This window comes from Colias eurytheme, chromosome 32, assembly GCF_061535395.1.
Source record: "Colias eurytheme isolate Ceu_HAF_F1 chromosome 32, ilColEury1 Martin Lab GWU primary, whole genome shotgun sequence".
Lineage (NCBI taxonomy): Eukaryota > Metazoa > Arthropoda > Insecta > Lepidoptera > Pieridae > Colias > Colias eurytheme.
The window spans coordinates 6641824-6663809 of record NC_143011.1 but is presented as its reverse complement, the minus strand read 5'-3'; the positions used below and the strand labels follow the sequence as shown (position 1 = coordinate 6663809).

Sequence of the window (21986 nt, the reverse complement as noted above, 5' to 3'; positions counted from 1 at the left end):
TGGCGCATCGTAATTGATTACAGGAAACTCAATGACATTACAATCGGTGACGCCTATCCTATTCCTAATATAACTGATATTCTTGACCAATTAGGACATAGCAAATACTTCAGTACCCTGGACTTAGCATCTGGATTCCACCAGATATGTATGAGAACATAATCTAAAGTTGCAACCAGATAAGTGCCAATTTCTTCGTCGTGAAGTCGCTTATCTCGGTCATACTATTACTGATAAAGGTGTATCTCCTAATCCCGATAAAGTAAAAGCTGTTATCTCATATCCCATTCCTAAAAATCCTAAAGATATAAAATCCTTTCTCGGCCTTGTAGGCTATTATCGAAAGTTTATTAAGGACTTTTCCAAAATCACAAAGTCACTTACTTCCTTACTTCGAAAAGATGTTGAATTCAATTGGTCTCAATCCCAAACTCAAGCATTTGAATCCCTTAAATCCATGTTGACTAATGCTCCCATTCTCCAATATCCTGATTTTTCTAAAGATTTTATACTCACCACAGATGCTTCTAATTATGCATTAGGCGCAATCTTATCTCAAGGTGATATTGGTAAAGATCTCCCAATCGCATATGCCTCTAGAACACTTAACAAAGCCGAAGGTAATTACAGTACAACTGAGAAAGAACTATTAGGAATTCTTTTCGGTGTTAAAACCTTCAGACCCTATCTTTACGGTCGGAAATTTAAAATTGTCACCGACCATCGCCCATAATTAGTCTGGCTTTTTAATTGCAAAGATCCCAGCAGTAAACTGGTGCGCTGGAGATTAAAGTTAGAAGAATATGATTACGAAATTATTTACAAACCTGGTAGAGTACTTATCTCGACCTCCTATTAACGCTATTAACGACGTCAACGACACTGACGGTACAAGACTTATCACCAACCTATCCTATGAATCCTTTATTAGAAACCGTTCTAGTCCCACAATGTGTGACACAGAAGTTGTTGAACATAATGAAAATCTTTTAAAGACAACTTGTTCAGTTATAGCTTATCCAACATCAATTGATCTAGATGACTCAAATCCTTATTGCAATGATATCTTAGAATTATTAGATGACAAACAGTCCTTTATACTATCAGAAAAGGAACTGCATAAAATCAAAATTTCAACAGTTAATAATAAGATTTACCTTCATCTTTTTACAAAGGTCCATCATTTTGAATCCGCATCTTATAAAGATATATTTTTAGTCTTAAAAGAATTACGCAAACAATTAGTTATATATCATCCTAATGTAAAAGAAATTTCTATATCTGATTTCTCAAATCCTTTTGACAAACTAAGATTTCCATTAATTTATGAGATGATTATTTACGTTTTTAATCAAACTGGAATTAAGATTAATATTTATCATAACAAAATGATCTATCCTACCCCTACTGAAGTCCCAACTATCCTAAAAGACAATCATGACTCACCTGTAGGCGGACATTCTGGTTTTGCACGCATGTATAGTAAATTGAAAGAACTATATTACTGGAAAAATATGAGATCCGAAATCGAATCTTATGTTAGAAATTGCCCTCAATGTCAACAAAACAAAGCGTTACGTGCTACTAATCGTGCTCCCATGGAAATAACTTCTACTTCCCATGAGCCTCTTCAGAGAATTGCGACTGACATCGTTGGTCCATTACCAGAATCTGGTCCTGAGAATTATCGCTACATTGTCACTTTTCAAGACGATTTAACTAAGTATTCTATGGCGTATCCTATAAAGAATTCTACGGCAGAACAAACATCTCAATGTCTTATTCAGTTTATCTCTCATTTCGGTATTCCTAAGACGCTTTTGTCTGATGAAGGTGTCCATTTTATCGCTGAAGTTTATAAAAATGTTGTTTCCCTTTTTAAGATTAAACATCTCTTTTCTTCTCCGTATCATCCGCAAACTAATGGTGCTCTCGAACGGAGTCATGCAACTCTCAAAGAATATCTCAAATCATATTATTATGTTAGTGAAAATCAAGATGACTGGCATAAATATCTTCCTACCGCTCTAATATCTTATAACTCCGCTGTTCATTCATCTACTAACTTTACTCCTCACGAACTTTTATTTGGTTGTAAGCCCCATATTCCAAGTTCAATTTATGACATTTCACCTGACTTTACTTATCCTGACTATATTAAAACACTTAAGCATAAATTTTCTATATCTCGAAACTTAGCTCGTGAAAATATTCTTAGAAGTAAAGAAAGATCGAAACAGTATTATGATAAGCATTCGCGAGTAGTATCTTATAATGTCGGGGATATGGTATATATCAAACATCATCATAGATTACGTAAAGCACTGTCTCCCATCTGGAAAGGCCCGTACAGAATCGTAAAAGTTCATAACAACAACAACGTTACTATTCTCATCAATCGCAAACATACTAGATTTCACGTTGACGAAATTAAACTAGCTCATGAAAATTCTCTTCCAGGGCCATCGCGCCAGGAATCATGACATCATCGTCAAATCCAACGACTCCTATCATCAACAGCCCCGGTCTCTTCTTTGATCCTATCGGTACCGTGAAATACTCTAACGATTATTACAAAATCTTAACGTTTTCTGATATTTCTTATTTGCAACCTCGTTTTGAAACACTTAAACATAATCTTGAAACTGCTAAATCTATTTGTTATAATCATCCTTCTAGCCAATTGCGTATTGATTGCACAAATGTCCTTAGTCCTTTAGAAAGTTTATACATTAATGTTTTTAATAACTTCAATTCTCTGTCTCATCTCACTTCATCTAATAAGTCTAGATTTAAAAGAACAGCTTGGTTAGGTTTCGGAGGTCCCATACTGAAACAAGTATTTGGTACTCTCGACGAAGACGACGCAAAAGCTTTTACTGACGCGATTAACGCAGTCCAAGATGATCAAAGACACTTGGCCACGTTAATGAAATCTAATATACATATCGTCTCTTCTACTATTTCCACATTTAATCAAACTATTCACAGACTCAATGACAATGAACTAACTTTAAATGAAAATATGGAAAAGCTAAACAAAATATTCGAATCAGTTTCTGAGAATACAAATAAACTCCAAGTCAAGTCTCATCTCGCTATGACGTTTAGTGCTCTCGAAAGTTCCCTTATGATTTTAAATTCCAATCTTAGAAACTTACTTGATGCTATTCTTTTTGGCAAATTGAATGTAATTCATCCTTCGATTTTAAGTCCAGTTCAACTTTTTCAAGAATTAACATCTAGCTTAAATAAAATTAATGTCAACTTTCCAGTACCTATCGCATTAAATAATATACACGTCCTTCTTGATATTGCCGACATTTCCTCATTTATGAGCGACAGTAAGCTTATTTTTGTTGTTAAGATTCCTTTAGTTACACTTACAGAGTACAATCTATTTCATGTCTACGCTCTACCAACTCCTCATGACATCAATAACCCGCACTCTTTTGCAATGATAAAACCTAACGCTAAATACTTGGCAATAACCACGGACAAGTTAACTTACTTTGCGTTTGACAATCTAAGTGAGTGTAAAGTGATAACGAGCAAATTTTATGTGTGTAAACTCAGTAATATTGAGTCCAGTGTTTCTAACCCCACGTGTGAAGTGTCTATCCTTACGGAATACATTCATGAACTCCCCACTAATTGTGACTATAAGTTAATTCTTGGTAATATAGATATATGGCAGAAAATTAGTAATAATAGATGGGTATATGTACAATCAAATATTTCTAAGTTAACAATGAATTGTGATGATATTATTAACGATTATGATATAGTTGGATCCTGTATTCTTAAAGTGCCTAAAAATTGTAAAGCATTTCATAAATTATTACAATTCACGCCTTCTAGTGAATTTGAACTTAAAATTCATATACAAACTCCTACTTTTAATATTATAGAAGATGATTGCTGTTCCAAAACTAGAATCAATAACAGCATCCCTCATCTTACTCATATAACAAGTCATATATCAGTCTACAACCGGCTACCGCTAATAACGCACGCCTAGTACATCTACCCCCAGTTATAATAAAAAAAAGAAAAAATGTCTAAGTGTGACTCCTGCAAAAAGAACCTATCAAAATCTTCTCCGGGACTAGAATGCTGCAAGTGTGAACGGATAGTGCATCTAAATCCAAAGTGCGCGGGGCTAACAAATAAACAGATTACTGCCCTAAAAGCGGCCCCCAATCTGGAGTGGACGTGTCACGAATGCCAGCAAGAACTCCCAAGACGTACATCAATTATTACGCCTGAAGAGGACGATGACGAAAGTGATGCACCGGTTCAAATCGATGCAAAAAAATTACTAAGTAACATCTCAAAAGACGTAGAAAGAGCGATCAAAAGCGAAATGGCGCAGCTACACGAATCCTTGCAATTTCATAGCGCAAAACTCGATGAGGCTATGGAATGCATCGAGGGCTTCAAAAAAACAATTAAAGCTCTCGAGAGGAAGAACACAGAATAACAACCTTGAAACACGTGTCGGCGCCCTGGAACAAAGGATACAGGAGGCGGAACAGGAGAAGCTAGGAAAATACATCGAAATATCAAATATACCAAACCAAACAAAGGAAGACATTCAATTAATTACTGAAAATATCGCAATTAAACTTAACCAGCCTAAACAAGACATCAAAAGTGCACGGAGACTACAGGGGCGGAAGGAGCAAACAGCAAATATACTAATTGAACTGATTGACGAAGAAGTGAAGGAAAAATGGATTACAGCAGCTAAAAGTACAAAGTTAATAGTTGCAGCATTAATTCCGAACGAAAAAACTAACAACAACGTTGTCTATGTACGCGAAGCCATGACAAAGCATCATAAGCAATTGTTCTGGAATGCCAAACAGGAGCTGAAAAATAATCTCAACTACAAGTATGTGTGGTTTAAAAGGGGACTAATCAAAGCACGCAAAGGAGACAATGATAAAATTATTACTTTACGGTCCGTTAAAGACATACATGCATTGACTAACAACAAGGAATAATTAAGTAAGAAATTTCATGTCTCTGCACTTATATTATTAACTTTGTCTATAAAAATGGCTAATTTTTGTAATGATATAATCGAAATCAATGATTGTAGTAATGTCAATAACTTTTTAAATTGTATTCCTCACAGTCACCTCAACTTATTATGTATACATATTAATATACGATCGATTATAAAAAACTTCACCGCACTTGAACAAATTTTAAGTAAATCAAACAAATGCATTGATATTGTAATTCTAACAGAGGCTAATGTATCAGAAAATAATAGTGTATTATATTATGAAATAAGCGGTTACCGAATGTACAAAGCTCTTCGTAACTATAGAAAAGGCGGTGGTATAATATTATATGTCAATAACAATCTTAAATGTAATATTATAAACGCAAAAACAAAATACTTTGAAAGCATCTTTTGTTCTATAACCACAAATACTAACTACACTGCCAACATATTATGCGCGGTATACCGCCCGCCTAATTTAAGTAAAATTTTATTTATTGATGAATTGAAATGTACACTTAAAAAATTCACTAACACCACTGAATTATATCTACTAGGCGATACTAACATAGACCTTAAGAGTGAAAATCCTGTAAAGCATAAATACAACAACATGTTATATGAAATGGGCCTTGTATGCGGGATCACTGCACACACTAGACTAGAATTAAATAATGGCAAACTAAGTAAATCTTGTATAGATCATATATTTGCACGATCCCGCTCACAAGACCTATTCACGGCGGCACTCGGTACTACACTGGCCGATCATCGCGCGGTGATACTCGCTTGCATTGGTACACGAACACAGGATGTTCCCAAAGAAAAGATTTGTATTAATAATACAAAACTTCTTAACTATCTCGAGCAAATTCAATGGGAGGAATCGTATGATACTAACTGTCCAGAAACATTATATAACTTTATTAATTCTAAATTTCGGGAGTGTTATAAAAAATCTGAATACACAATTAAAATAAAAAACCGATCAACACATCGCAATAATAATTGGATAAACAAGAAAATTACGAATGCTTGCAAGAATAGAGATACATTATTTATAAAATGGATAATTGCAAACGGGAATAATACTAGACAATTATGGCAAATACTAAATCGAATCACTGGTAGAATTAAGAGGTCGATTGATGATACAATTAATAATGCATTTCAAAAAACTAACGTGTCATACAAACAGATTGCAAACAACTTTGCACAATTTTTTAAAAATAGCACAAAAAATATTACCCCTAACTGCTCAATGCCATTACTTAATAAATCACAATACAAAACTTCGGCCCAGGTCACTATGCGACTAAAACCCGCGAAGCCTGATGCAGTCAAAAATATAATCATGAGCTTAGACAATAATAAAGCCCCAGGGATAGATGGTATTAGAGCCTGTGACTTAAAAAAAATATGTACAAGAATTCAAACAGTCATCACAAATTTAATTAATTTATGTATAAAAACCTGTAGCTACCCATCAGTGCTTAAAACCGGCATTGTCCGACCGATTTATAAAAAGGGATCAAAAACAGATTATACCAACTATAGACCGATAACAATATTGCCTACTATTGATAAGATTATTGAAAAATATATTGCCAAACATATATATGAATTCTATGAAAATAATAAAATTTTAACCAATCATCAATATGGATTTAGGCCAAACAAGAACACAACACAACTTCTGTCAGCGTTTACCGACAGCGTCCATTCACATTTAAATAACAAAAAACATGTACTAGCAGTATTTATAGACTATAGTAAGGCGTTTGATACGCTTTGTCACGATAGACTATTAGAGTGCCTGCATTACAGCGGTATTAGAGGCAACCTATTGGACTGGTGCTCGGACTACCTCAACGATAGGAGATACACTGTTAGAGTCTGTAATGCGACTAGTGACATTGTTATTGCTACGGAGGGCACTGCGCAGGGCTCGGTCATCGGGCCATTGCACTATCTCACGTACGTAAATAGCCTTACAAGTGTCATTAAACACAGTGAGACTTATCAATTTGCCGACGACACCTGTCTCGTTGCTGCTGGTAACAACGTAAGCGAAGCACTCGAGAAGTTACAAGAGGATTTTAACTCATTGTTACGATGGTCGCATGACGCAGGTCTAGCTGTTAACGAGAATAAGACAAAATTAATGTACATAAGCTCTAGTCAGAACAGAAGCTCTCATATACCCAGACTAATAGCTCACGAACACCAATGCTTGCACAGAAATCAGAATTTTAATAACTCACCACATTGTAACTGCAACGCTATAGACATTGTAGATTGTCAAACATACTTGGGTGTTACTATTGATAGCAGACTGAACTGGCAAGAACATATTAACGGAGTGTGTGATAAATTGAGGTGTATCCTGGCTAAATTTTCGATAATTAAACACAAAATTCCCTACAAAACTTTATTATTGCTTTACAAATCACTAGCCGAATCAATAATCGCCTATGGATTGTCTAGCTACGGACGGACTTGTAAGACCAATCTCGACAAAATTTATACACTCCAATTAAGATTACTTAAAACGATCGTTCCATATAACATTAAGGCTAAATATAAAAATGACTATCGTAAATTATTTGAACTGTGTAAAATCATACCGATACATGAAAAAATTAATCTAACACTTTTAAAAGAGGAATTCTTTAATATTGACATAAACAAAATTAAAAAAACGCCTCATAATAATATAATAACTCGTAGCGTCACAAACGCTACGCTAAGACTTCCATCTTTTACAAACCTTCACGGGAAGAGAACGTTAAATTATTTGGTACCCTGTCTCATCAACAAACTACCTATATCTTTAAGAGATTCAATTACTCACAAAAATCTAAAATTCAAACTAAAGCAATACTTTTTAGTGAATATAAATAAACTATCTTAAAAAAAACCTTCTAATAACTCTAAAATATAATTAAACTGTTCATTCATAAAATAATAAGAACTTATTACTAATTTTATCTAAATATAAATACAAATAATACAAAATTATAGATTCACGGAAGGATCATACTGTATGTTTACACGGCCAGCAAGATTACCATGTCGCTCGTCACTAAAAATTTTCTGAGTAGAGGGTACTTAGAAAATTTTTATTAGGATTAAGAACTAACAATAAGTATTAAAACATATGTAGCGGTTTGTGGGCTTATGGTGCACAGAAAAACTTGAATGAGTTTATGATTGCATCAATGTAAATTAGATCATAAGAATTAATATTATGTTAAATAAATAAATAAATAAATAAAAATAAAGTTATCTCACATCAATCTCGATACTTTACAATATGTTTCTCATAGATTAGATCAGAATAGCGACGAATTAACAAAGATATCACATTCGTTACGGCTATTACTTTAGCATTATAACTACCTTATTATCAACTAGCTGTTGCCCGCAACTTCGTCCGCGATTAGGTCGTTTTTCGTCATTCGTCGTTTAAAAAAAATACGTGACACTTTATTTTTGAATGTTCTTAATTATTGTCTCTTATAAAATTTAACTACTTACATTAAAATTGAACACTCTGATAAGAAAATCTTAAAATCTGAAGAAAACATGGATGAATGTGATTTAAATTCTACATTACTTAGTATCAAAATATAATAATCTAAATTAAATGTAGATTAACAGTTTGAGCACACCATTATAGAATATGTACTTAAGTATTAAATTACGTTAGTTAACATAGTAACTTTACTAAAAACACGATGACTTTCTTTCGCGCTCGGTACCACAAACTAAGGATGTTTGTGGTAAGTGGCCCGCGTGACGCGTCACTTGACCCCCCGCGAGTTCCCCTCCGTTGCTATGCGAAAATACATTCGTTGCTCTATTTTAGGAAAAATTTGTAATACTGTGGCCTGGGCGTTATAACACGTCCAGGGAGTTCCTGAGTGCCGATATCACCATCTTGAGGAAAAGCTTCTAATGTCGATTTAAAACTGCATACATGTGAAATGAGTTCAGTTTTAAATTTGAGAAATATTGATTTCTTGTATTCCACTATTCGTTGTAGTCGAATACAAAATATAGGTATTTAAACAAACTTAGGTTGGCCTACAGGCAAAAGGGATCCTATCAAATGGTAAACTTGACATTGTATCTTAAAAGTAAGCATGAACGGACCTTCTGACAATTATTGAGCACCAAAGGATCATTTGAAACGCGCTACTATAAGAGCGAATATTGTCTAATAACAGTTTACATTGCACAGTATGTTCCTCTAAAAGTAGTGATTTCAAAGGTTCCGGTGTATCTTCAAATGAAAGCCGACTCCTTACTACACTTTAAAGCATTACAAAAAGAACATACTACGCCTTTACAGAAGATGATCTGTAATCAATTGTGAGGTTATAAGCAAACCCACTTTTATATTTGTCAGACCACACCACCGAATTCGTAGATTGTTTACCTCAAGTCATTAAGACTATGACGAAATCTGTCTGCAGTAAGGCGGGCCTCTCGCTATTCGTCCGTTTCCAGAGACCGAATAGTTTCAATTCTTAATCTTTCATTAAACAAACTTATTAATCGTTCTTGTCTCATATAATTGTAATATTCGCGTCCCTACTCTAGTCATTGCTTCTACTCATGTTCATCTTCAAGAGATCGAATAATATTATGATGCACCCTATCATTTGTCAAACGGTCTTCATATTGAGTAAAGTTTCAGATTCTCGAGATAAAATATGGCTGTCGTGATCAGTAGTGAGACGTAATTCCCTCTCAGTGAGGGTTTCGGTCTCACGGGATAGTACAATATGCCGTTTGCGATCAGCTGTGAGACGTCATACCCTCTCAGTGAAGGTTTCGGTCTCACGGGATAGTAGGGGAGACCGGGTTTGGTTGCTTCACGGGTTGGTTGTCACAGCGGTCTTAACACAAAACTGAACTATCGAATAAGTCTGTTGAACAGCGTGGCAAGAGCGATACAGTGACAACGCTGTCCCCACTTCGCGTCAGACCGCCCCGATCTGCCGTGAGGGCCTCACACGTGTTTATTGTTTTCGCACAGATTTTTTATGATATGAGGACCGAATATGCTCCTCATAACATCACTTTTTGTGAACGAAACGACAGCGCGGTTTAATTTAATGCCAACACCATTAGAAAAAAGGATTATTATTAATTGTGAAAAAATATCATGATTTACACTATTAACACTCTTTTAACATAAAATATAAGTCTGTGAGTGTGTAAAAATAAATCCAGCTACACACATCAAACTTATGTTTATAATTAGGTATACGACATGAAAATATATTAACCCTTAATTACTCGCGTGGGGTATATCTAACCCCACGGCGTATTTGAAGCGTCGTATCTCCGCCATTTTTAAAGCTACCTGCGTGCCTTTCTTAGTAGCTGCCTAAATACCTTCCCCTGCCGTGAATCATTCGCGAGCGCCGCTCCATGTCGTGTGGTTGTGTCAGGAGATCGCGTCTGGGGTATATATTGCCCCACGCGAGTATTCGTGCAACTTTTTTGGACGAGTGAGTATGTGTATTTTTATTTTATAATGTGCAGTACATATACTAAATGGTTCGTTTTTTTACTTATCTTTGTTTTATCTCTATTTGTTTTAGGTTAGAACGCCTAAAATGGCAAGTAAGCGTATTTCTGACTACCACATTGTTGAGCGTTTGGAAGACGACGAAGAAAGCATCATAGATAGTTCCGATGAAGATGAGGTAGACGAGGACGTGATCTAGAGTGACCACAACTCAACCAAATGTGTGTTAACTATAACGTCGGCAGACGAACAAAAAGATGGCCTATGGTTATATTTACCACACTGCCTAGGGCCATACGAAAAAGGCTAAAAAAATGCTCAAGTTCAGGATCCTAGCCCCACTTCCAGAGGTGGTCCATCGACAACTTATAAAAGGTGCCATATCTGTCCAAGGTCAAAGGATAAATAAATAAGATTTATGTGTGCCAAATGCCACCAGCAAGTTTGTCACGACCATTCCACTATGATATGTGATAAATGTATTGAATAAAAAGTTCCTAAATTTAAAGTTTCATCTTTAAAAGTTTATTATATTTATATTGATTAAAGATAGTATTATAATTTAGAACAATGTTGTCTCTTTCTAATTTTTATAATAAAAATAAAAGTATGTCATTAAAAATATGTTTCATTGTACCTTTAAAATTGGGGTTAAATATATCCCACGCGAGCGTAAGTGTAACTATATGGACGCGAGTAATTAAGGGTTAATTACCAAGCAATAATAATACAGATAAGCAGTGGTGGCTCAGTGGTGAGACCTCGGACTTCGAATCGATAAGTCCGGGGTTCGAGACCAGGCGAGCGCGCAGGAAATAAATTGATTTTTCAATTTATCTGCGCATGTTGTAACATCACCACTGCTCGAACGGTGAAGGAAAACATTGTGAGGAAACCGACATGTCGAAGAATTAAAAAGTTCGATGATATGTGTCATCCGCCAACACGCACTTGGCCAGCGTGGTGGATTATGGCCTGTACCCTCATAGGAGGCCCGTGTCCCAGCAGTGGGAACGTATATGGGCTGATGATGATGAATAATACAGATAAATACTGAACATAAGTAGGTATAATAGATATTAAGTAGTATTAGTTAAAATATACTTTGACTGTTAGTCAAAGTTTATTTTTACTAACAACATGTAAATGAAGAAGAAATAATAATTACCAACGAACTAACCTTTTCTATAATACTTAACACGGCACATTTTTTAAATTATCTTGCTCAACCCTGCTCAAAAATTTGAGGGTTTTGTTGGAACTTTAATATGTCAAAACTATGATATATCTAAACTACGATACAACTTGCTTGCGGAAATGCTCATTACAATAATTGTGAATCTAAAGAATAACTAACAACATACTATTCAATTTTATTGAGCTGATGAATATCTTTTGCCTGGAAGAAATCACCGTCGCCTAATAAATATACTGTGTTTTCTTATAAAACCGTTACATAATTTATTTTATCTACTTAAATAATGAAAATGATATTATATTTATAAAATATAAAGCATATTATGTAAAATGATTAAAAATAAATAAATGAAGCAACTACGATTCAAAGAAAACATCTTTTTCAGTGTTAAAATGCTCTTAGCAATCCTGGATGATGAACTGTATCATGTACTCTGATCCCAGTACGGTCGGTACCTCGATAGCCATAACGATAAATATTATAATCAGATAACCGCAAAGTCAAAATAAAAACATTACTTGTACAGTTGTGAGTGCAAAATTTACGTTTCATTTGGAATAACATTTTTTTCGGTACTAAAACGTAGTCGTTTGATATGTGGTTGGCTGCCCCTCCTCTCCTTCCTGAAAAATATCCTCCAAAATTTCCCGAGATACTTCCAATTTGGACATTAACTTCAGTCAAAAATTGACGAAGCGGATGATTACTAATTTCCACTTAATCCTCGCTGCTACTATCTTTACCATCAAATCATCAATTTTCAAGTGGTGTTGTAAAAATATCAGCAGAAATCGTCTTCCAAAGGCGATATAATTTTATGAGCATTGAATCAGTAAATAACCAAATCAAAAGTTAACTGTAAATCTATAAAAAAAGCTACTTACAAATAAAATTTTATCAAAAACTACTGTTCCCAATGCACCTCAAAATAATAAAAGAATTCATCATTTTATTATTTCATTCTAAAAGTGTAATATAATACCTACCAACAAAAAACATGAATTGCTATCATTATAAAAAATAAATACCTATAAGTAACAACTTACTTTTTGTGGGAACGCATGATGGTGAAAATTCACAAAACACGAAGATTGCATTTGATATTTTTGGTTTTATGGCATTCAATTGCTTTATAAATATCACTACATAGTATAAAAATAATTTGGAAAATCCAAAAGTGCACGCCTCATAATTTTTTTTTAATAAATATTTATTAATTATTATTTTTGTTTATTTAATAACAATTAAACCACATCGAATCAGACCCTGAAAAATGAAAGGGTTCTATTCCTGAGCATACTCAAGCGTAAGAGAAAAAAAAAGACTCGATTAGTAAAGTATTTCGGTCGCTATCGTGTTAACAAGAAAAAGGATCCGCACATACAGACACACGGACGTCCAAGACAGAACTTTTTTAAACTGTTTTTTAACTAGTTTAAATAACAAAAATGACATCAAAAATATCATGAATGTTAAAAATAGTGTTTTTTCTTAATATGTGTGTGTATGTATTATCTTACAAGTGCAATGTATGATACATAAAGACATTTTAAGTTTGAAAAACCGGCCAAGTGCGAGTCGGGCTCGCGCACAAAGGGTTCCGTAGCAGCAAATATAATAAATTACAGTTAAATCAACCTATCTCAAAAACTATAAGAGATACTTTGATCAAACCAAAAATCGTTGAAAGAGTTAATTAGCATGCATCACCTCTATTTTTTTTAGAATTTTATACCCCGTAGTTATAAAAATAGAGGGGGGGGGACATACTTTTTACGACTTTGAGAGCTGATATCTCAAAAACCGTTCACTTTAAGAAAAATGTTTTTTAGAAAACTTTATATCATTTTAAAAGACCTTTCCATTGATACCCCACACGGGTATGTACATCGAAAAAAAAAATTTCATCCCTCAGTTACATGTATGGGGGGCCCCACCCCCAATTCTTTTTTTTACTATTTAGTGTCATATTTTTGTAGCGGTTCATACAACACATATTCCCATCAAATTTCATCACTGTAGTACTTATAGTTTCCGAGTAAATCGGCTGTGACAGACGGACAGACGGACAGACGGACAGACGGACATGACGAAACTATAAGGGTTCCGTTTTTGCCATTTTGGCTACGGAACCCTAAAAATCAGATGTTTTGCGCGAAGCGACAGTAGTACCCACCTCAACGCTTCGCTTATGAGGCGTGCAAAAGTCGCTTTCTCTGTCCCTATGTCCCTTTGTATGCTTAAATCTTTAAAACTTCGCAACGGATTTTGATGCGGTTTTTTTAATAGATAGACTGATTCAAGAGGAAGGTTTTAGTATATAATTTATTAGGTTTTAGACAAAGCGGACGAACCCGCGGGCGGTAAGCTAGTAAATTTATAAAATACGAAGATTTTTAAAATTGTAACTAATGAACGCAATCAATATTAGATTAACTGTAGATAATGGTGTCTAGTTTTACTTAAAATAATAAACATCTACCCTCACTTTAAAAAAATGTAGTATATTTATTATTTACACGAAATATACCTTATAGGGAAGGGAAGATATGGGCTAAAGAGTTAAATAAATAACATAATTATATTTAAATTATTAATTTCCAACTGTGTATTCAGTAGTGTTAACATCTAAATTGATTTGATTTTTACGAAATCTCATAGATGGCGCTGTTACAAAATTAACATTATACAACTTACATTCTTTAAACTATGTTTCTCTTCCCAAGTTACTTAAATGGCATAATTTTTATAGTGTCAATCTAGATATTGTCAAACAACATTTATATATGCGTCATTTGATTATTAATTTCCAATAGTTAACGTGTGTTTGATTTTTCTAACACTTCATAGATGGCGCTGTTTCAAATTTGTCTTTATACTGTTAAGATTCATTTAACTGTTTCTCTGCCCAAATTACGTAAATGACATAGTTTTTATTTTGTAAAGCTACATAATAGCATGGCTTACTCGAAACCAACATTTAAACATGAGTCTTTAGATTGTACGCTGTCGTAGTACACGGAATATGTAAGAAAAATAAAGGCTCACAGCTCCTCCCCCGAAGGTGATATCATGATAATATGTTTAAACTATCCTCACCCGACCTCTTAGGAATATTCATGCAAAATTTGAAGTAAATCTATGCAGTACTTTTCGAGATTAGCCCGGTCAAACATACAGACAAACAGACAAACAGACAAACAGACAAAAATTCTAAAAACTATATTTTTGGCTTCTATATCGATTATAGATCATGGATTATGTATTCTTTTAAAAAAATATTCAATGTACAGTTTTGACTTTCCTACGATTTTATTATATGTATAGATGTATAGATAACAGTATTTTCATTCATTTCATATAAACTTTATCGCTGTTTCTGTAATTCTCGAAGTCGACAAAATTCTAATTGTTGTGTACAAATCTTCAATCGTGTTCATACAAGATCGACAACAGCCATAGAGCACAGATCAAGAACAACACATTTTGAAATGAATGAAGTATCTGATGACTCTTCTTCTCCTAGATCTATAAGGAGAAATTTAGAATTTAATTAAATATCATTGTATTGCCATTCTAAATCTTGTTACATCCAGTTTCATATTATTTTTATGTGCCTTAATTTTTATTCCTATTTCTTATATAAATGTTAGCTTATATTAATTTCTAAATCTTATTTCTAGACCCAATATCGATGTGTTATTACTATTTCAAATTTTTTATTTTATTTTACTACTAAACCCTAGATTATTATACCCCCCCGCACCGCGCCGCGAATGCGAAAGGACGTGTTCCAGTGCTAGCTGAGATTAAAAATTTGTTTCAATGGAAAAAAGTGAAATTTTACCATTTTAAGTAGTGTAAAAACTTTTATAAGTGATAGGACTGTAGTCGAATGGCAAATGTTATCAGTGAACAGTGCTTGAAGTGGTATTTTCAAAGTTTTAAATCTGTGACGGTTGATATTAATTTGCTGCAGTGCAGTGTGGGTTTGATCTTGAATCAACGACTTGTTAGAAACCGGTTTGATTGAATTGGATCGCACGTATTATAACACGTACTATTTCGCAACCTCTAATAGTGTCGTATTGGTTGAGTGAGATAAGACTTGGGCTATTAATTAATATCTATCAGCGAGTTCGAGTTCGTATCCGAGTGATTGTAATTTTTATTTTTATTTTTTCTTTTTTGTTAAACTCCTATTAATACAGTTTGGTTAGACGAGAACTTTTGGTCTACTAGGAATATCTATTTTATTTTATTACAATTTTTATAAATAATGTCGGTTAAACGATCACCTCCCGGACTGAAATTAAAAACCACCCCGTTGCTATATGGATCTGATTCAGCATTAAATAAATGTAAGGAAACGAATACAGAAAATTTTTCGACTAGAACGAAACGACAAAAACGCACTTTTATGGAGTACTCAGAAAATTCTGAACAATTTATGTCAGAAATAAAAAACCGGCCAAGTGCGAGTCGGGCTCGCGCACAAAGGGTTCCGTAGCAGCAAATATAATAAATTACAGTTAAATCAACCTATCTCAAAAACTATAAGAGATACTTTGATCAAACCAAAAATCGTTGAAAGAGTTAATTAGCATGCATCACCTCTATTTTTTTTAGAATTTTATACCCCGTAGTTATAAAAATAGAGGGGGGGGGACATACTTTTTACGACTTTGAGAGCTGATATCTCAAAAACCGTTCACTTTAAGAAAAATGTTTTTTAGAAAACTTTATATCATTTTAAAAGACCTTTCCATTGATACCCCACACGGGTATGTACATCGAAAAAAAAAATTTAATCCCTCAGTTACATGTATGGGGGGCCCCACCCCCAATTCTTTTTTTTACTATTTAGTGTCATATTTTTGTAGCGGTTCATACAACACATATTCCCATCAAATTTCATCACTGTAGTACTTATAGTTTCCGAGTAAATCGGCTGTGACAGACGGACAGACGGACAGACGGACAGACGGACATGACGAAACTATAAGGGTTCCGTTTTTGCCATTTTGGCTACGGAACCCTAAAAACATGTTTTCAGAAATGAAAGCACAACAAGAAGAAAAGTTTGAATCATTAAAAAGCTCTATAAACTTATTAGTGTCTCAAAACCAAGACATCATGAAATCTGTTGATTTTATGTCCACTCAGTATGATGAATTATTAAATAAATTTAACGCTCTTGAAAAGGAAAATCTTCAATATAAAAAACAATTATGTTTACTAGAAAAAAAAAATGGATCTAATGGAGAGAACTTCACTCAGTTCCAAAATAGAAATACGTAATATTCCACAAACAAGTGACAACAAACAAAACATGATGCATACTATTAACAGTATATGTACAACTTTGTGTCCCGAGAATCCGTTGGTGGATTTAGAAGTAAAAGAAGTCTATAGGTCTAAGTCTGACGCATTGATAGTTGACTTTATTACCACTGGCAGAAAAGAAACTATCTTAAATGCATATAAAAGTTATAATAAATCACGCCGCCTAACTAAACAACCTCTACTCAATACACAGGATATTAAGCTTCCAGGTCCGACATATCCGATATACATCTCTGAGGTACTGTCGGGTAAAGCACGTCAACTACACTACATGACCAGACAGCTTGTGAAAAACAAAAAGATAATTAGCACATGGACTTCCTTCGGAAAAGTGTATATTAAAATAAAAGACGGTCAGACGCCATTACGTATAACGGATGAATCCGACTTGCAAAAATTATCATTGTGACTAGATTTAATCTTCTTTTTGCATGTATTGTTGTTAGTTATAATATTATGTTCGTTTTTTTATGTTTTTATAGTTAAAATTATGATTATGTGCATCTCTATTATTGTTATTGTAATGTATAATGGATATATTATGGAATTTTACTGCTATACACAAATAATAAACTCTACTTACACATTTCTCTACAAAATATTATACAAGAAAAAAACGTTCACTTACCTATATACATTTACACAGCCACACATTTACTACATTTCACATATAACATGTACCAAAGCTAGCCTAAAAGTACTTCTACGACAAATTCGATAATTCCGGAATTGAATCAATCCATCAAAGTCTCGATACCTTTGCTATAGCCAAATCCCTTACATGCGACATTGAAGACATGAAAACTATCCTACCATTAGGCAAACGAACCTTAAAAATATTCTCTCAAAATATAAGAAGTATACAATGTAACATGTCTAATCTACAGGTTTTATTGTATAGATCGGGCATTGATTGGGACGTAATTATTCTATCTGAATGTTGGCTTCGGTCGTCACATAATATACCCCTTTTAGAGGGTTACAGGCATATATGCACAACCATCCATCAAACCCAAAATGAAGGCGTTGTTATTTACTATAAAAACCGGTATGAAGTAATGGTGGATGAGCCTGATTTAGTTGATGCTAATTGTTTATGCTTAAAATTTAGTAACGAGATTTGTATTTTAGGTCTTTATCGCCCTCCAGGTCAACGTAATACTACTAATTTTATTAATTCTTTAGATACACTACTGACTAAATTAAATAACTATAAAACAATAGTAATTGGTGGAGATATTAACATTGACATAGGTCCCAATAGTACCGATAAGCGCTCTTCTGAATATTTAAATATTCTGGCGTATCATTGTATACTACCCGCTCATACTTTACCCACCCACCAACGCACATGTCTAGATCATTTTATGATTAAAACAAAATTGGATACCACATGTTGTGTAGCTGCCTCATCTGTGACTGATCATGAAAGTGTTGCTATTTCTGTTAATTTGCAGACTAAACTTAACTTTAATCTATCAATCATAAAAAGAATTAATTATACTGAACTAGATAAATCTATCAATAAAATAAACTTCCAGTCAGTAATAGAGTACAGCGACGTAAATTTAGCAACAGACCACTTCGTCACACTTCTAAATAATGCCATATTAGAAAACTCGTCCATTGTAAAAGTACCTAACAAAAAGAGGATTCATAAGCCATGGATTACTACAGGCCTACTGAGATGCATACGCAATAGGGACAAATTGTATAGAAAACTAAAAAAGAAACCTGATGATGATTCACTTAAATTAACCTACAAAAGATACAGGAATTTCTGCAACGCTCTACTAAAGAAGCAAAAAAGAATCTACGAAAAACAAGAAATTGAAAAAACTAAAAATAATAATAAAAAAATTGTGGGACGTCATTAAAAATATATGTAACACAAATAAAAAACCAGAGTCCGCTTTAGCGCTAATTGATAAAAACAATCCCAAAAATAGTGTTGATCATGTTAACAGTTACTTTATAGGTGTTGGAAAGACATTGGCTGAGAAGATCATCAGTAACCATAATAAACCTGACATTTATGAGAATGTTCACTCTCAAATATCCAAATCGTTTGTTCTGCTACCAACTGATGATACAGAGATTGAACATATCATTATGGATCTAAGAGAAGATGCTGCGGTGGGAATTGATAACATATCAGGCAAAATCTTAAAACGTTACATCAAAGTAATATCGCTTCCTCTTTCATACATCTGCAACCTATCGTTTACCACCGGTATTTTTCCACAGGCTTTTAAGACTGCCCTAGTTAAACCAATCCACAAAGGTGGAGATATAGACTCCATTACGAATTACCGGCCAATTTCAATTCTCCCCACTCTGTCTAAAATCTTGGAACGCTTGATCAATAAACGTCTGATGAACTTTTTAGAGTCTAATGAACTACTTTCTCCTGGACAATATGGCTTTCGGTCAGGTAGGTCGACTGACGATGCTGTTCACGAACTAACTAATAATATTGTTTTCAATTTGGATAAGAGGAAGAAATGTATTGTGGTTTTCCTTGACCTAGCCAAGGCCTTTGACACCGTATCAATACCACTCTTGTTACTTAAGTTAGAAAGGATCGGTGTGAGAGGCCTTCCATTACAATTACTGGGAGATTACTTAAAACACAGAAAGCAGCGTGTAAAAATTGACAATTGGGTTAGCGATGAACTACTGGTGCAGTACGGTGTTCCCCAAGGCAGTGTTCTTGGACCTAGCCTATTTCTTGTCTATCTTAATGATTTATGCCAACTTCAATTGAATCATGGTAAAATACTGTCTTTTGCAGACGACACAGCACTCTTATTCTCGGGTGACTCATGGACAGAAGTGTTTCAAAGTACACAGAATGGCTTTGATCAGATTTGTGAGTGGCTTAAATGTAATGTTTTAACGCTAAATGTGGATAAGACTAAATATATTGCCTTTGCGCCAAAAAAAAATCTTCTTCCTCCTGCAAGTTACAACATTACCTCACATATATGCACACCTATGACTTACCGAACCTGCTCTTGTCCTTCTATACAAAGAACTGACTCTATCAAATATCTTGGTGTTTACTTGGATCAAACTCTCACATTTAAGCCTCACATTGAAATTTTAGTCACACGGATTCGCAAACTGATATACATATTTAAATTATTGAGACATATTGCTGATTTTCGGACAATAAAATGGTTTACTCAGCTCTATGCCATTCAGTCATTAATTACTGTATTAGCTCATGGGGAGGCGCTTGCAAGGTACACCTCATAGAAGCTGAAAGAGCACAAAGAGCCATACTCAGAGTAGGGGGCTGGTTTACCATTTCGCTATCCTACCTGCGAACTATACAAGCGTTGGGATGTCCTAACTGTCAGACAGACTTTTATCTTATCTATTATAATAAGGCAACATGCACAAATAAAATATGATCCGAATTTCAATAGGGACAAGCGTAGAAAAGATATTATATGTAAAAACAACTCTTTTAATACATGTCTGTCACATCGATTTTACTATTATCTTGGGGCATTTTTATACAATAAAATCAATAAGTCTATTTCAATATACTCCCTTAGTACATCAAGGTGTAAGACGTCGGTATGTAAATGGCTAAAAAAATTAGACTATCAAACATCAGAAAATTTTATTCATACAATTCGGTAAGTAGAGAAACTGAATCATACATACGCTATCGCAAAAACTCATCCACACCTACCCTCAATCACACACATACGCGCTCACACACGCACACACGCACGCACACACACACACACACACACACGCATTCACATACGCATACACAAACACACATACACAAACACTCACATTATACACAAAGTATATCAATTCATTTTTTTAACTCTTCACCTCATCTATAATAATTTATAATATATCCATTGGTAGATAATTTTTCGATATTAATTTTTCATTTAACTTTAATCACGATTTATTATTATTTCTCCTTTAATGTCCACGTTCATTGTTTATCTGATAGATGTGATTGTTAATGCTTGGGGGCCTGGTGACCCGTAACTCAAGTATTTTATACTTATCGCGGGCACCAGTCTCTCACAAATGTTAGTGTTAAGATATATAGATTAACAATGTATGTGTTGATTGTGCATTTGTGATGAGAAAATAAATAAATTTAATTTAATTTAATTTAATTTATTATTATCCTAATTCAATTTCTAAATCGTAAATCGATGTTGTACTATTTCAATGTATTTTTATTTTACTACTAAATCCTAGATTAATGTTATCTTAATTAAATTTCTATATCGTAAATTTATGTTATACTATTTCAATTTTTTACTACTAAATCCTAGAATAATGTTATTCTTATTTTAATTTCTAAATCATAAATTGTTTTAATTGTAAAATGTTTTATTTCAATTGTTTAATTTTATTACTAAATCTTACATTAATGATTTAATTTCTACATCGTAAATTAATGTTATGCCATTTCAATTCTTATATTATATAAATGTTGTGCTATTTCAATTCTACATTGTTGTTTTTATTTTTATTATTATGCTAGTTCCTACATCATAAAATTACTATTGTTCTGTATTATTTTATTAAATTTTGATTATTTTTTTGTGTCACGTATTCTTCTCTGCATCCCCACATCATTATTCAAATTTTATTTTTCTTTTATATTTACTATTTCAATTTTGCTTTAATTTCAATTTCAGTACTTTAGATCTTTCGAGATTATTTTGTTTCAATTTCAATACCCTACCTCCTCTTATTTACTATTTCTTGTTTGCTATTTCTACTCACATCCTTTTATTGTAGGATGTTCCGTTTTAAAGGAGGGAGGTGTTACATTGTTATTACATTGTGTTACATTGTCCAATATTGCTGACTTGGGCTATAAACCCCAC

General features: G+C 33.7%; 1 pseudogene; it reads left to right on the top strand.

Annotated features, from left to right (window-relative positions):
• Positions 1 to 4057: 4057 nt before the first annotated feature.
• Positions 4058 to 5268, top strand: LOC149895258 (uncharacterized; annotated as a pseudogene).
• The last annotated feature ends 16718 nt before the right edge of the window (positions 5269 to 21986 follow it).